This window comes from Hylobates moloch, unplaced genomic scaffold (genome assembly GCF_009828535.3).
Source record: "Hylobates moloch isolate HMO894 unplaced genomic scaffold, HMol_V3 SCAFFOLD_6, whole genome shotgun sequence".
Classification (NCBI taxonomy): Eukaryota; Metazoa; Chordata; class Mammalia; order Primates; family Hylobatidae; genus Hylobates; species Hylobates moloch.
Window position 1 is genome coordinate 49,446,345 of NW_026652281.1, and position 18,454 is coordinate 49,464,798.

Here is an 18,454-nt window from a genome sequence, read left to right on the forward strand (position 1 = left end):
TTATGAGAGGGTGTGTGTAGGGGGATGTGTTTTTTAAATTTGATTTATGTCTTTTGTGAATTTTGGAAAATATTCAGCCATTATCTCCTGGAATATACTAAGTATATTAGTCTGTTCTCATGCTGCTAATAAAGACATACCCGAGACTGGGTAATTTATAAAGGAAAGAGGTTTGATTGACTCACAGTTCCATATGGCTGGGGAGGCCTCACAATCTTACATGGCAGCAGGAAAGAGAACATGTGCAGGGGAACTCCCTTTTATAGAACAGCATGGGAAAGACCCACACCCATGATTCAATGACATCCTACCAGCTCCTTCCCATGACATGGGGGAATTACGGGAGCTACAATTCAAGATGAAAGTTGGGTGGGGACACAGCCAAAACATATCACTCAGCTTCCATTTCCCCTAATATTTCCTTCTGGAGCTCTTATTACTATGTGATGGACCTGAAATTCTATTTTCCATGTCTCTTAAACATTCTTAATTTTTTTTACTACACTCTATTTCAAGCATAAGATAGATAAATTATAGAAAACAATATAACCCACACCAGTAGGACATCTTTGTCAAACTATAGCATTTTGCCATAAATGTTCATTATACATATTTTTGATAATATAGATACATTTATATATAGATAAGCATATATGGATATAAAGATGTTTTTGAGAAATTATACATATAATTAAAATATCCTGGGTACTATCTCTGGATCTATTGTTCTTCCTGCTTCTCTCAAATTAACAATGATTCATGATTTTATATTTTTAGTACATAAATATATCTTAAAATTTTATATCCAAGGTAAGCATTTTGATATAATCAGATATATCAATGTTTCTTCATGCCGTTTGCTTCTTCTGTTTTTGGTATATTGTTTAAGAAATTCTTACTCAATTTAAGGTTCATATATAAACAAATATGTCTATATTTTCTTCTAAAATCTAAAACTTTTTCTTTTGACATTTATGTCTTTAAACCATCTGGAGTTTATATTCATGTAGGGTGAGGTAAAGATACATTTTTTCTGAAGATGAATAAACAATAGTTCAAGTGCAATTTATTAAATACGTTATTCTTTTCCCATTGATTTGAATTGTCAATTCCATTATATGTCATTTCTATATATATGCTGGGGTCAACTGCTGTTTTCTGTTTCACTAGATTGTATTTCCAATTCTAAGGCAGTATAACATTACTTTAATTGTTATGTGTTATGTAAGTTATTCATTCCTAGTAAGACATGTTGTTTGGACATGTTATTCTTCAAAAGTATTCTGCTTTCTCCCCAGTATAACAAAAGGCGTTTGGCGTTTACTTTTTTATGGTTTTAAAAACCTTCACAGCAATAAAGTGTAATAGGTATATAAATTTGATTAAATATCAGTTGGTAGTTTGGTCATTTATATGTCATCAGAAAAAAAACAATCGTTTATTGAATACCATAATTCCGCGCAGTTTCGTAAAAACTGATTGATTTTACACGAACAGTCGCTATGCCTGAAGTCCTCTAGAGCTGTATGTTGCTATAGACAAGTATTCTAACAGATAATATACTGGGACTGGTGGCAGTGGATCAATTTTCCAATAAAGTTTGTTTATCATATATTCATCACTGGACTTAATCACACTTTTCTTTTTTGGCTGCTTGTGCAAAATCATTACATGTTTAGATTTATTTGCTTTTGCACATACAGATCTGCATTTTACATTCACACTAGAGCACTTCTCCCTATCCATACTTCCAGCTTTATTTTGGGTCACAGTATTTATATTGCCATTTTTATCACTTCTTTTAATGTTTAATGAGCTACTTTTGATAGATGGGTATATTTTCTTTGAATTAGAATGATAGCAATGAAACATGCAAATGTAACAAATTTAAGTGATAATATTCAATTAACTTGAAAACACTGTGAGCCCAAGAGATAATATTTCAGTTTAGTTGAATGTTAAGCAAGAGTTTCTTATTAATACAGTACAAATTCTTAAAGCTTATAAATTATTAGAACAGAATAAGATTTTAGCAAAACTTATAGTTAATCTTACATTTCAAATTTACAAAATATGTATAAATAATTGTTGTAAGTTTAAAAAACTTTTTAATTGCTAAACAGACAGATGATCCTTCATGGACCGTGAGGGACAGGGTCTGAGGCCAGCACTGTGAAAAGCCCTGTTCTTAAGCATTTGCTTCAAAAGTGCCATAGGTTTGTACTATGTATCAGAGAAGTAGAACCTTAATAATCTGAAGACATGTACTTTGACAGAAGAGCTATACCAACCTCAAATGTAGTCAGAAGTAGAGTCTAACATATTTTTCAATTTCACTCTGTTGCTCAGGAAATTCCCTATGATATCACACGATTCATCCTTTCAGTGAACCACACACAGCGAGTGATCAAAGGATAGTCATTTTTATGATTTGAGAAGTTTGTGTGGATGTTTTCTTAATATTTTAGAAGTTTCAGAGAAATCACATTCCTGGTTTAAAAAGGATTAAGTGTTAAAAGGCTTACACACACACACACACACACACACACACACACACAGCAGTTCCCATGATCCTTTACACCTGAATCGTATTCCCCAAAAGCAATCACTTAAACCTTTAGCTTTTGTTCCCTTAGTATTTTACCTCTATATTTCTACCTATTGCTTTTTCCCAATTTATCAATTTTAAGCATTAATTTTTTTTCAGTCAGGTTTTCCAGCTTGAATAAACTTGCTCTATTTATTTATTTATTTATTGTTTTGAGACATGGTCTCCCCCTGTTGCCCTGGCTGGAGTGCAGTGGCACAATCTCAGCACTGCTACAACTTCTGCCTCCTGGTCTCAAGCAATCTTCCCACCTAAACCTGCCAAGTAACTGGGACTACAGGCTGGAGCCACCATGCCTGGCTAATTTTTATATTTTTTGTAGAGATGGGATTTTGCCATGTTGCCCTGGCTGGTCTCGAACTCTTGGCCTCAAGTGATCCACCTGCCTCAACCTCCCAAAGTGCTGGGATTACAGGCGTGAGCCACTGCGCTTAGCCATATATTTTCTTATATTCCAAAAAGATTTTATGTAGATTAAAAGATATATAACTAATCTCTAAGTGCCTCCATTTTTGACCATAAATGGACATGATAACATAGGGTAACTATGAGAACTAAATGAATTAATATTTGCAAAGTGCTTAGAACAGTGTCTAGCATATGGTAAATTCCATATGAGTTTTTTAAAATAAAATAAACCATATAGCAAAAAGATGTAAACTCAAAATAAGTGAGGAAAAATGATGCAAATAAAAAACAAAACAAAATGCAAAACACAAAATAATTCCCATGAAATCCTTTACACTAATGAGAAATGGATCACAATCCTGGCTTTGAGCTTTCTGATACCAAGGCAGAATATGAATGACAATCACTTATATTGTTCGCAGAGTCTACAATTTAAAAACAAGAGCTAGTATGGTTCCTTACGTTAAAAAGAGAAAGAAATGCATCCTCACATCCAAATATTTTCACTAAGTTTCTCATAGTGAACATAGCGCTGTCAGGCTGCATCTCATCATCACATTGAGTCACATCATAAACAGTTCACTGAGCACATTCTAACGCTGCTGAGGACCTGTGTAATACCAGGCATTGTGTTTCAGTTCCACACCATCTTTACGGCCTGGGTTAGCTTAGGAGTAACTTTAAGAATGTCATTAGTGGCTGGACACAGTGGCTCATGCTTATAATCCCAACACTTTGTGGGCCTGAGGCAGGTATGGGTAACACGGTGAGATCCGTTTCTTTAAAAAACACAAAAAATTAGCCAGGGGTAGTGGTGCCTGCCTGTAGTCCCCGCTACTCGCTACTCTGGAGGTATAGGTGGGAGGATGGCTTAAGCCTGGAAAGCTGAGGCTGCAGTGAACTGTGGTCGCACCACTGAACTCCAGCCTGGGCGACACAGTGACACCCTATCTCTAAAAAAGACTGCATAGAGTTGGTTGAATAACAAGTTGGTTTATTAAGCATGTAAGAATTGTATCTAAAAAAAAGTAAATAAGTCCTGAGAAATGGCCAGAGAGATTCCTCTTTGAGTAATATTCTGTAAGAGTATTACTTGGTTGTTCAGATAATTTTTTCATCATCCTATTGATTCTTGGCTGTGTTCTGAATAATTGACTTTGCAAGATAACTGATCATGGAACAAATGCAATATTAATTTACATATGATACAATATTATGCTGAATAGGGTGTCAAAGGGAGAGCTTTCTTGCAAAATATTTCATGAGAAAGAGATTGCAAAATTGCTGCCGGGTGAGCCATCCTGTTATACATAATAGATCAGTTAAGCAAGAGCTCCAGGTGAATGGGGACCATATAAACCAAACTGTAGAACTGAATCATCCAAGGGTAGGAGACAGAGGTGTTGCAGGTCTGGGGCTTGGAGCTTGAATGTCTTAGATATCCATCTGAAACACTGTTTGCCTGCCCTTGAAGCAAGAGTTTGGAGGTTAGTCACTGCTTCTCTTTATCATTTTCATATTCCATGGGAGGAGTGAAGAGAAAGAACATTTTCTTCTTTCTTCCCTGAAATTTGGGCATATTGTCTCCCGTTTTCATTTAGTGATTTCATTATTACTATTGACATTCTAAGCACCTGGAGATACCTGGGAATGGGACAACAAAAGGAATGAACAATGTAATGCAATATGACCTTAGGAAGTTCATTTTCAACAGCATGAACAAGGATAACTGAGGTCAATTTAGTTTTTCAAGTGGGTTGGTATAATTCAGTGAGCTTGAAAAATGGAATGACATTCTCAAGAGAACAAGGAATGTATAGTTTGTAAAGTAAAAGCAAATCTTTGAGATTTTTTTTTCTGGCAAAAAAAAGTTACCCAATCTACTACTAACACAGTCAGAAAATAATTCATTAAGAATATTTTTAGTAGTGGCTCACTCCTGTAATTTATCACTGTGGGAGGCCAAAGTGCAAGGATCACTTGAGGCCAGGAGTTCAAGACCAGCCTGGGCAACAAAATGAGACAGTATCTCTTTAAAAAAGAAAGAAAGAAAGACAGTACTTTTAGGCCAGACATGGTGGCTCATGCCTGTAATCCCTACACTTTGGGAGGCTAAGGTAGGAAATTAATGGGGCATGGTGGTACATGTTTTTAATCCTGGTTACTCAGGAGGCTGAGGCAGGAGGATCACTTGAGTCCAGAAGTTTGAGGCTGCAGTGAGCTATGATTGCACCACTGCAGTCCAGCCTGGGTGACAGGGTGAGACCCCATCAAAAAAAAAAAAAAAAAAAAAAAAAAAAAACCAATAATTTAATCTTAGGAATTTTAGTTCATAATCTCTACCTATTTGGATATATTCTTCCCACTTTAATCAGATCACCATTTGCTAGCAATTGAGCTCATTGATACTGCTGCCAACTTGATGAATGGAGTATTTGAAATACTGACCCATTTATTTCTCTAAAAAACAAACCATTTCTCTTTATTTCTGAAATTTCTTCCCACACTTCCATCACCTTAGTCTCTATGACGTTCTTACCAAATATCTAAATGCATCTCTTTCCTGTAAAAAAACAAATGAGCTTCAAAGTGGGTGATCATTATATTGTCTATTGGCTTGTTCAATTTACTTTAGGGTCATGCAAAAACTACTTTATCCCAACTATAAATAAATTGCTTAAAATGAGGTCAGAGGTAGCCTAAGGAAGTAGCCTTCTTCACTGAGCCACCTGAGCCTACGCCCAGAATTCATTGACCCACTTACCCAACACATGTTCACAATCGATTCAAAATGCCCTCCAGTGAACCAGCCTCCTGCGACTTTCTTTGTAATCTTATCATCCACAGATTCCCAGAGAGCTCGGGAATCAACATGTGTGTCTATACTGATAAATGGCAGCAGGGCTTACAGTGAAAATGGGAGCTAGGAAATGGGACTGAATCTTTGTTTATGGAGAACAGGAGGTACAGGGAGCACTCGTCTCCATCTTACCAAAGAGTGAGGCTGGAGGAAGTTCTTATTGGAAAAAATTGCAACTGAGACCTCTTAATGTACTTTTTCTCTTCCTTCTATGGTAGAATCTGTTATTTACTATCAGGACATTTCTGGCATTTTCTTTGTTTTTACTCAGTTCACTAAATTATTATTTTTTTAACTTAATTTTTTTGGCTGGGAGTGATGGTTCATACCTGTAATCCTAGTACTTTGGGAGGCCAAGGTGGGAGGATCACAGGAAGCCAGGAGTTCAAGATCAACCTGGGCAACATAGCAAGATCCCACCTCTACAAAAAATTACAAAAATTAGCCAGGCCTGGTGGCAGTGTCTGTAGTCCAAGCTACTCAGGAGGCTTGAAGCAGGAGGAATGCTTGAGCCCAGGAGTTCAAGCCTGCAGTGAGCTATGACTGTGCCACTACACTCCAGCCTGGGTGACAGAGTCAGACCATGTGTCTACACATACATACATACATACACATATAACATAAATCTATATATATAGACACACATACATATATATATTTACTGAATAACATTAAAAAATTAACACATAGTAATTATAATTAGCATATTCATAATCTTATTTGCATTTATCATTTCTTTCTATTGGAGACATTCAGTTTTCTCTTCCTGTTTTGTTTGTTTTGTTTTTAAACAGAGTCTCCCTCTGTCACCCAGGCTAAAGTGCAATGGTATTGTCACAACTCACTGCAGCCTGGACCTCTAGAGCTCAAGCGACCTTCCTGCCACAGGTGTCAAGTGGTAGCTGGGACTACAGGTGTGCACTACCACGACCACTAATTAAAAAAAAAAAATTAGTAGAGATGAGGTCTTTCTATGTTGCTCAGGCTGGTTTTGAACTCATAGGCTCAAGGAATCCTCCCACCTCAGCCTCCCAAAGTGCCAGGATTACAGGCATGAGCCACTGCATGTGGCCAGTATCCTCTTTCTAGCTATTTGAAACTATGTAACATATTATTATTAACTATAGTCATCCTCCAGTGGTATAAAACACTAGAACTTATTCCTCGTATCTAGGTGTAATTTTGTATCGTTTAACAAATCTTTCCTTATTTCCCTCTTAGCTCTCCTCCTTTCCAGCCTCTAGTATACTCTGTTCTATTTTTTACTTCTGTGATATCCACTTTTTTTAGGTTCCACATAAGAATGAGAACATGTGGAGTTTAACTTTCTGTTCTTGGCCCATTTCACTTAACACAATATCCTCCAGTTCCATTCATGTTGCTGTGAATGACAGAATTTCATTCTTTTTTATGGCTGAATGGTATTCCACTGTGTATATATACCATATTTTCTTTATCCATGCATCTGTTGTTGTACAACTAGGTTGATTTAATATCTTGGCTAATATGAATAGTGCTGCAATTAAACATGGGGTGCAGAGGTCTCTTTGATATACTGATTTATTTTCCTCTGGATAAATGCCCATAATGGGATTGCTGAATTATGTGGTAGCTTTATTTGTAGTTGTTTTTTTTCTAACATTCACACTGTTCTCCATAGTGGCTGCACTAGTTTACTTTCTCAAAACAGTGTATAGTTCCCTTTGCTCCACATCCTTGCCACCATGTTATTTTTTGTCTTTTTGATCATAGCCATGCTAACTGTGGTGAGATAATATACAATTGTAGTTTGATTTGCATTCTCCTGATGATTAGTGATGTCAAGCACTTCTTCATATATTTATTGACTGTTTGCCTTCTTTTGAGAAATGTCTGTTCAGATCATTTGCCAAGTTTTCAATCAGTTTTTTTTTTTTTTTTGGCTGTTGAGATGTTTGAGTTCCTTGTGTACTCTGGATGTTAAGCCCCTTTCTCATTTGTTTATTTTTGTTTATGTTGCTTATGCTTTTGAGGTCTTATACATAAAATCTTTTTCCAGACCAGTGTCCTGAAGCATTTCCCCTGTTTTCTTCTAGTAGTTTTATAGTTTTGGGTCTTACATTCAGGTCTTGGATCCACTTGAGTTGATTTTTTTAATAGGTGACAGGTAGTTTCATTCTTCTGCATATGGATATCTAGTTTTCCCAGCACCATTTATTGAAGAGATTGTCCTTTACTCTATGAGTATTCTGGGTGCCTTTGTCAAAAATCATTTGGCTGTAAATATGTAGATTAATTTCTGAGTTCACTATTCTGTTCCATTTGTCTATGTATCTGTTTTTATGATGGCACCATGCTGGTTTTGTTACTACAGCTTTGTAGTATATTTTGAAGTCTGGTAGTGTGATGTCAGCAGCTTTGTTCTTTTTGCTTAGGATTGCTTTTTTTTGTGGTTCCCTACCAATTTTAAGGTTTTTTTTCCTATTTCTGTGAAGAATATCATTGGTAGTTTTGATATTAATTGCATTGAATCTGTAGATTGCTTTTGGTAGTATGGTCATTTTTACAATATTAATTCTTTCAATCCATGAACATGGATGCAAACATCTTTTCATTTTTTTTGATCTCTTCAATTTCTTTCATCAGTGTTTTATAGTTTTCCTTGTAGAGATCTTTCACCTCCTTGGTTAAACTTATTCCTTTGTTGTTGTGTTGTTTTTGTTTTTATTGTTGTTAAATTTATTCCTAATCATTGTATTTTCTTTGTAGCATTTGTAAATAGGATTGCCTTCTTGATTTTTTTTAGCTAGTTCACTATTTGTGTATAGATATGTTACTGATTTTGTTTTTTTTTTGAGATGGAGTTTCACTCTTGTTGCCCAAGCTGGAGTGCAATGGCACGATCTTGGCTCACTGCAACCTCTGCCTCCTGGGTTCAAGTGATTCTCCTGCCTCAGCCTCCTGAGTAGCTGGGATTACAGGCATGTGCCACCACACCCGGCTAATTTTGTATTTTTAGTAGGGATGGGGTTTCTCCACATTGATGAGGCAGGTCTTGAACTCCCAACCTCAGGTGATCAGCCTGCCTTGGCCTCCCAGAGTGCTAGGATTACAGGCATGAGCCACCATGCCTGGCCCTGTCACTGATTTTTGTATGTTGATTTTGTACCCTGAAACTTTACAGAATTTGTTTATCAGTTCTAAGGGTTTTTTTTTTGATAGAGTCTTTAGGGTTTCCTATGTATAAGATCATGTCATCTGCAAACGGACAATTTGTCTTCCTCTTTTCCAACTTGTATGCCCCTCATTTATTTCTCTTGCCTTGTTGCTTTGGCTAGAACTTCCAGTACTATGTTGAATAAGAGTAGTGAGTGTGGGCCTTGTCTTGTTCCAGTTCTTAGAGAAAGCTTTTTCCTGTTCAATATGATGTTAGATGTGGGTCTGTCATGTATGGCCTTTATTGTGTTGTGACACTTTCCTTCTCTACCTGATTTGTTAGGAATTTTTATCATGAAGGGATATTGAATTTTAGCAAATGCTTTTTCTGCATCTATTGAGATGATCACATGGTTTATATCCTTTATTCTGTTGATGATGTGATGTATCACATTTATTATTTACATATGTTGAGCCATCCTTGCGTTCCTGGGATAAATTTTACTTGATCATGGTGTACTGTCTTTTTGATATATTGTTGGATTCAGTTTGCTAGTATTTTGTTGAGAATTTTTGTGTCTATGTTCATTAAGGATGTCGGCCTACAGTTTTCTTTTTTTGTTGTGTCCTTGTCTGTTGTCAGGGTTATGCTGAGCCTCATAGAATGAGTTAGCAAAAGTTTCTTCCACTTCAATTTTTTGGAACAGTTTGAGAAAAATCAATATCAATTATTCTTTAAAGGTGTAATAGAATTAAGCAAGAAAGCTATTCAGTCCTGGACTTTTCTTTGTTTAGAAGATTTTTATTACTGATTCAATCGTGTTACTTGTTATTGATCTGTTCAGGTTTTCTATTTCTTCTTGGTTCAATTTTGTTGATTATATGTGTCTAGGAATTTATTCATTTTACTTTTAAATCTATTGGCATATAATTATTCAAAGTAGTGCCTAATGATTCTTTTTATTTCTGTGGTATCCATTATGACATCTCTTTATCTTTGATTTCTGATTTTATTTATTTGGGTCTTCTGTCTCTTTTTCTTAGTCTAGCTAATGGTTTGTCGATTTTATCTTTTCAGAAAAACCAGCTTTTTATTTCACTGATCTTTTGTATTTTTTGTCTCAATTTTGTCTATTTCTGTTTTGATCTTTATTATTCCTTTCCTTTTACTAGTTCTGGGTTTTTTTTTTTTTTTTTTTGCTTTGCTTTTCTATTTCTTTGAGATGCATCATTGAGTAGTTTATTTAAAATCTTTTTATTTTTTGATGTAGGTATTTACTATAAACTTGCCTCTCAATACTGCTTTTGCTGTATCCAGTAGGTTTTGATATGTTGTGTCTCTATTTGTTTCAAGAAGTTACAACATTTTATTCTTAATCTCTTTCTTCATACATTGGCCATTCAGGAGCATGTTGTTGAATTTCCATGTATTTGTATAGTATTTTTTGTTTGTTTTTCTTTTTGTTTTTTTGTTTGAGAGACAGAGTCTTACTCTTGCCCAGGCTGAAGTGCAGTAGCATGATCATAGCTCAAGCAATCCTCTTGCCTCAGCCTCCTGAGTAAATGGGACTACAGGTATGTGCCATCCCCAGCTAATTTTTGAAATTTTTTGTAGAGATGGGATCTTGCTTATTTGCCCAGGCTGGTCTCGAACTCCTAGCCTCAAGTGATCCTCTGGCCTTGGGCTCCCAAAATGCTGGGATTATAGGCATTGAACCACTACATCCAGCCCATTTGTATAGTTTTAAATGTTTCTCTTGCTGTTAGTTTCTAGTTTTATTCCACTGTGGTTAGATAAGATACTTGTTATGATTTAAGTTTTTTGAATTTTTTTAGACTTGTTTTGTATCTTAACATATGGTCTGTCTTGGAGAATGTTCTATGTGCTGATGAGAAAAATGTGTGTATCTCCTGCTGTTGATTGCAATGTTCTGTAAATCTCTGTTAGGTACATTTGGTCCATGCTACAGTTTAAATTTGATGTTTCTTTGTTGGTTTTAGATCTAGATAATCCATCCAGTGCCAAGAATAGGGTGTTGGAATCCCCATCTATTATTGATTGGGGTTTATCTTTCTCTTTAGACCTAATATTTGCTTTATATATCTGGATGCTCTCATGTTGCCATCTGGAATTTTTTTATTTCCTTACTTATCTTTTTGAGAATACTAAACCACATGGAGAGCTACAAATTTTTAATTATAGGGAGAGTATTTCCAAGCCTACCTATTCAAATATGAAGAGTTGAAAACAATTTCCCAAAGTTAATTTATGTTAGTTATTGTGAAAATTATCATAGTTCTCTTTTATATGAAGCACTAGGGAAAAATGTTGAGACTTTAAAAGTGATCTTGTTTCTAATGACGGGCAAATAAGACACTTGAACCTGTTTCCAAATGAATGCAAGTCACAAGTTTCAGTAGACTTTCAGTCTACTGAAACCATTTGAGTGGGCTGCCTTGGATGTCCAGCCCAACCGAACCTTTAGATCACTGCTGCCCTCAGGTGACCTCTAACCACCACTTCATGAGAGATCCCAAGGAAGAACCACCCAGCTGAGTGCAGTCAGTGCACACACCATGAGAGAAATTACTTTACTTCATTCAAATTATGGATAGGCATTATAGAAATAAATTACTGTTGATATATTAAAACCATATTAGTCCATTTTAAAACATTTTACTTCAAAGTTGAGCACTGAAGGTTGAACATAATATTCCTTTTTGCTAGACCATAAGTTCTTCCAGGAAAGAAAATGGGCCTATTTAGTGTGGAATTTCCAGTTTTTACAGAGTGGCTTGCACTTAGTAGGTATTCAATAAATGTTTGTTAAATAAATGACCTTCCATTTTATGCTATATTCAGTCCAATTTTTCTACTCACTAAAATCTCTATTCTATTGCAGGTAGTTATTTTATAAACTGAATTCATAATACCATCCTGTGATTGCCAAAGAATGTGGTTCTGGTGAGTGGACAAGTTTCAGCACATTTTTATGAAGTGATTAGTAATGCTGAAGCTTACATAAGGTTTTATTGACATTATACATATGCGTAGGTGTTTATACAGATGTTTACTCACAAAACAGGCTAAAGATTCTTTAGCCTGATTTGTTGACCCCACCGATTTAAACAAAGATAATACAATTCATTTTTGTATTTGCTATGGACTACGGGAAAAATTCATTTTTATAATAATTAAACAAGTGTTTGATAAGTAATATTATATGATAAACATTTACATTTTAATGACAGTATTCTCAAATATTTTAGATGCCCTGTTAGCAAATAAAATGGTCATTTTTTGTGTTTATTTATTCATAAAAGGGAGTTAGCTTAATAGGGCTATTTGTTCAGACTTTGTTAGTATTTTCTTTCAAGTAGGTACTAAGATTCAATGTAAACCTTATAGCAACAGTAAGACATTATTGGGCAGGATCATGGCTTCATATGGGGAGCATGAGTTTTAGAGTCCCAAGGAGTCTAAATTCTAATGTAAGCTCTGCCCCTCACTGATTGGTGTTCAGTCTAATTACTCAACCACTTTCCTCAGTTTCCTCAAATCTCATAGAGTTTGCAAGGTGCCTGCATTGTGTCTGGATGTAGTAGGTGATCAATAGATATTAGATCCCTTTGCTTCCCCTGCACCTGGAGACAGGATCAGTCTAGTTCTAGAACCAACTCCCTCCCTTCCATACAGCCTCCATTACTGATATCTCTAATATATTGGCAAGTATCAGAAAAAGTGATTACCATAAGCTTAAAGCCTTTCCGATTATAAAATCACATCTGTCAGCTTACTCTTGACTCCTTCACTTTTTGTTTCTTCTAGTTTCAGTTCTACTTATACTCTTGAAGCATTACCAAGTTGAATCCCTCCCTCCCTTCCTCCCTCCCTCCCTTCCTTCCTTCCTTCGTTTATACATAGTGGGCACAACTGTCTTCTCTGGGCACAAAACAATAAATAGGAAAAATTTTCTTCCTTATGGACTTTACATCCTAATGCTGGAGACACACAATGAACACATAAACAAGGACTGTAGTAAGATAATGAAGAAAAACAAAGCAGGGTGCAAGGGAGGGGGTATCATTTTAGAAAGAGTGGTCATGATAGGCCTCTCAGAGCCTGAATAAAGAGAAGGGCTTTATGCCTGCAAATATCTGAGGGAGAAGGAGAGTGGATGAGAAGTCCTGAGGCAGAAGCATACTTGTCCTAGAAGAAGCAAAGATAGATGTGGTTAAAGTGAGAAGGCGTTGGGCTGAAAATTTAGACCATATCAGCCAGCATAGGGCTAAGGATTGTTTTTAACTTTTTTGGAAAAAAAATTGAACTTGCAGACAACTTGTAAAAATAGTACAATGAACTTTTGTGTATGCATCACCTAAATTAATTATTAAATTTCTGCCACATTCAGGCTATTTATCTAGCTATGTATACACATACACATTACCATTATCTGCTGAATTATTTGAGAATAATTTGCAGACCTTTTACTTCAAAATATTTCAGTGTATGCCTCTAAGAACAAGGATATTCTCTTTTATAATTCATAAAAATTTAACATTGTATAACACTATAATCTAAGAATTCATATTCAAATTTTATCTGTTGTCCCAATAATGTCCTTTAAGAGCCATTTTTCCCCCTCATCAGGGTCCAGTCCAGAATCCTACACTGACTGCATCTAACCACCATGTCTCTTTAGTCTCCTTTAGTCTGGAACAGATCCTCAGCTTTGCTTTGTCTTTTATGACACTGCTCTTTTGGAAGAGTACAAGTCAATAGTTTTGTAGAAAGTCCATCAATTTGTGTTTGTCTATGGGTTTTGAATTTTATTCTAAATGTGATGAAAACCAGGGGGGAGTTTTGAGCAGGGAGTGATTCTACTTATGTTTTGTAGGTTCTATCTGGTTGCCACATGGTGAGCTGGAGCCCACAGAGGAGGAAGTGTGGAGGCAGGAAGGCTCGTGAAGAATGTCTTGCTATAGTCCAGGTTAGAGTCCATGGAGGAATGGGCAGGAGAAAGAATCACCAGGGAGACCTTTCGAATGGTCAGATTTGGAATATGTGTAACAGAGTTTTGTGGTGAACTTAAGGTATGGTGTGAGATGAAAAGAGACATGGCCGATTCTCTGAGCCACTATTTAAGCCTGAGCCCTGGTGAAGGGTGGTGCCATCACTAGAGACAGGAGGAGGCTGTGGGTTGAGCAGAGAGTGTTTGTGTGTGGGTAACAGGAATCAAGTGTTTGGTTTTAGATTTGTTACATTTGAAATCTTTATGAAATATTAATGTGGAAGTGATATGTAGGTAGTTGGAAATACAAGGCTGGAATTCAGGTGAGAGACTGGGATTGGAAAACCAAACTATCTAAATCTCAGTACTGATAACAAGAATACCTACCTTTATTAAGCACCATTGATGTGCTAGGTAATTTGGCAGGAGCTTTATATATACATAACACCCTCAAACCTCAACAAATACAGTGATATTAACATTAATAGCACAACTTTCCAAGATTCTTGCCCCATCTGCCTCCTATAGATTCCACTCAGATACCTAGGTGTGAGTGCTACAGGGTTGAATTGCCTGGGCCTTTGGGTAAGTCTTGCTAACTGGGTGGTGCCTCTGCCCTGTACCACTTCCTCTGAGAGTGCCTGTGTTCCTCCTGCTGTGCCCAGCTGGACTGCTGCTTTTCCTGAGGAGCTTAGACTATTTGTCCTGGATGCTGCTGCCCAGCACCGCTGGGCGCTGGTGCTTTGCTTTCTCCTGCTGGGCCACACCACCAATGCCTTAGAGCCCTAAAGTGCCAAAAATTCACGGAGGCCTGCGGTGAAATGAGGGAGATGCCTGCTGCTCTTTTTGTATTATGCTATCTTACCTGGCCTAAGCTAAGCCAAAGGGATTCTCCCCGAGGATGTGAACTCTGTAGGTGGACGAAACTAACTCTGTGAGGTGGCCATGTTCCACCATGAGTACCTGCGAGGTAGAGAAGTCAGCTTGCCAAGTGGGAGAGGAGAAAGTGACTTTAGAGTCAGAAGCAAAGATGAGATCCTAACAGCTTCCCAGGCTCCATTCCTGCCCTTGGGTTCCACAAGGTACCTCTGTAACCATAAAATAAATCCCTCCTTTCTCCCTTCGTGCTGGAGATAGTTCAAATTAGATTTTGTTGACAAAACCAGTCTTGGCCAGTTATGCTATCTAATGCCTGAGGGATCTATAATAAATTTTAAGCCGGGCGTGGTGGCTCACGCCTGTAATCCCAGCACTTTGGGAGGCCGAGGGGGGCGGATTACAAGGTCAGGAGATTGAGACCATCCTGGCCAACATGATGAAACCCAGTCTCTACTAAAAATACAAAAATTAGCTGGGTGTGGTGGCGGGTGCCTGTAATCCCAGCTACTCAGGAGGCTGTTGCAGGAGAATCACTTGAACCTGGGAGGTGGACAGTGCAGTGAGCCGAGATAATATATTATTATTATTATTATAAAAAATAATAATAATAAATAAATAAATATTAAAAGCCATGATATGAAAGGATACATGGTTGCTCCCTGTCACTGCTCTTCTCCATAAACACCTCAAGCATTGCCTGTATTTTTGTCCCCCAGTGTTTCTATTAACTGTATACAACTTTGTTAATCATCTCTCTTCCACCCTTCTCTGTCACTTGCTCCATGTTCCCTTTCCCATTTCTGTTATTTTTATAATTTTTTTGACATCTTTTCATTAATTTTTTCCCATGTTGCCTTTTTATTGAGCATCTGTGTAAAATTTCTCAAAATGCCTCTCACCTCACATTTGAAACCATTTTAAGATCAGAGAGGAGAAGAGCATTGCTCAATTGGGCCAATTTAAATCTGTCAGCCTCCACGGCAGATGGCCTCTTCTCTTTCTTTTCTTCATTGTCGATTTCGAGCAATTCTGAGAAGATAAGAATGCTATCGTTGGCCTAGGCTGAACGAGAAGGGATCTGTAGATAAGAGTTATGGTGATGATGTGAGCACTGGAAGCCGTTTCCATACCTTTTGTATACAACCCTGTCTATCGAAACATTTCAGTGTCCTTTCCCAAAGTTAGATGCTCTCTACACTGGGGCTATGATTTGCCAAGGTGTATAATACATGACCAGCAGTCGCTAGCAATAATTTCTCCAGTAGCAGCTTTTCCTCAGAGTTCTTTCTGTCCCCAGTTTATCCCTAATTCCTGAAGTTATGTCCAGGGCAAATGGTTACTCAGAAGTCAGGGTTATTTTTCTAGTAGGTGCTTTAAAGAACATATGCTGGATTTCTGGGCTGGCTGCAGTGAGCGGGCCAGTAGGAAGCACCTGATATGCACAGGTTTTGCATTTGGTCTCATGCACTCTCCTAGGAACCATGTGCACAGCACATCTCCCTCATAGATGTGAATGAACTCTGCAAAACTGTGGCCCAGTCCTAAATTCTTGGATGTTCACAGGGCCATACATGCAAATTTCATTCTAGGAATAGCTTATAGGTTTGCCAGTTCCCAAAGGTGAACATACAACTCACTATCCATCTTAGGTCCACTTCTGAGTAATGTAGGTTGAACACTAGGTTTGTATCTGGTCCAATGCTAAAAACTTTAAAATGCAACAAATTGAACCTCACAATGAACGTTGGAGGTGTGAATTTCTTTTAGAATTCTTACTGTAAAGATGAGGAAACTGAAGCCTAAGTACAGCTTGGCACGTCTAAGGCCACCTAACTAGTAAAGTAGGTGGATTTAAACTCAGAACTGTCTATTCCACAGCCCATAATCTTCACCACTATGGTATGCTGCCTCAAGGCAGAATATATAAAATAAATGACCATGCACAAATGAACCCTTCATAATGGCCTGCGGCTCAAAATGTAACCAGAATGCATTCCATATTTGTCATTTTGCTTTTGTCCTGTTGCCACCCTTCCTCCCAGCTCCCCAGGTACACTTCCCCAACCTCCCAATGTTATCCAGATTTCCAGTTTGACAGGATGCTGAGGGTCTTGTATTGCGTGCTGCCTCAAGTTGTTTCACTCCTTTTTCCTTTCAAGAAGGAAGATGAACACTCATGAGCTGACTCAGGCCGAGAATCTTTCTCTTCCACTTAGGGTGAGCCAATCAATAGCTCTACCCACAGTCCTTACTGTGCTGATGACCAACACTGCATTAATGGCATTGCTATTTAGCAGCTCAAAAGAAGGGCTCACTAGAAAATAAATTTATTGTCCCCCTCCATCTCCCCCTTCAGTGAATCCCACCTTACTGCTTCCTGTTAGAAGGCTTTGGAAACCCTCTGGGTTATCAAATAGCACCATTTCCTTTGGCGGTGTTACACTATTGATTGAGATAATGTTATCTTCTGAAGATGTCATCTATGGCAGGTGCAATTCCTACTTGGTTAATTCATCTGTGGCTAGGTCTTGGATATTCAATCTGGTAGCAGAATGCTTTTTTTTTCCTTCTGGAGTTGGAGTTTTCATTACTGAAATAAAAAATGGGTCATAGAAATATTACTCATGAAGAACTCAGAAAACACTGCCCTGTTGCTTTCTTCCTGCTGAAGTTTGATAGACCTACTTTATTACATTGCAGTTGGCAGGACCAGTTTACTCAATTGGTTTAACATCATTCCAAGGAGGCTGAGGGCATCCATTCTGGCTTTGTAGAATGTTAGTGTATCCTGCTGGGTGTTGGATTTCACACATATTTCACTGGCAGGGAGCCATGACATAACCTTTTTGGTACAAAGGACAGCATATTCTATTATTTAGTTGATAGTATCAAATGGCATGCTTATTAGAGGTACTTGGGGGAAGAAGAGCAGATTTTTTTTTTTTAAAGTCTCACTCTGTCACCCCAGACTAGAGTGCAGTGGCATGATCTCAGCTCACTGCAACCTCTGCCTCCTGGGTTCAAGCGATTCTCCTGCCTCAGCCTCCCGTGTAGCTGGGATTACACGTGTGCGCCGCCACACCTAGCTAATTTTTTTGTATTTTTAGTAGAGATGGTAGTTTCACCATGTTGGCCAGGCTGGTCTCGAACTCCTGACCTCAAGTGATCTGCCCGCCTCGACCTTCCAAAGTGCTGGGTTTATAGGCATGAGCCACCGTGCCCAGCCAAAGAGCAGTAAATTTAAAGGAAAATACCATCTAAATAATAACAATTGTTTTCATGTGACTTGTCCGTTTGGAAGACAAACAGAAAAGAGATAGGAGCAGAAAGAAACAATATGCTGAGTTAGGTAATGAAATAATAAAGAACTTTGAACTGCTCCTTGAACATCCTGATTACTTTCTCTGTGGGGGAGACATTGGTTCACATACAAATAGAACAGGGAGAAAATCTGCAGCAAGGTATCTTTGCTCAGAAAGGACACCCGCAATCCAAGACTCTGTTATCCCAGCTAGTTCCAGACAATAGAATGCTGCCAATGCTACAAAATTA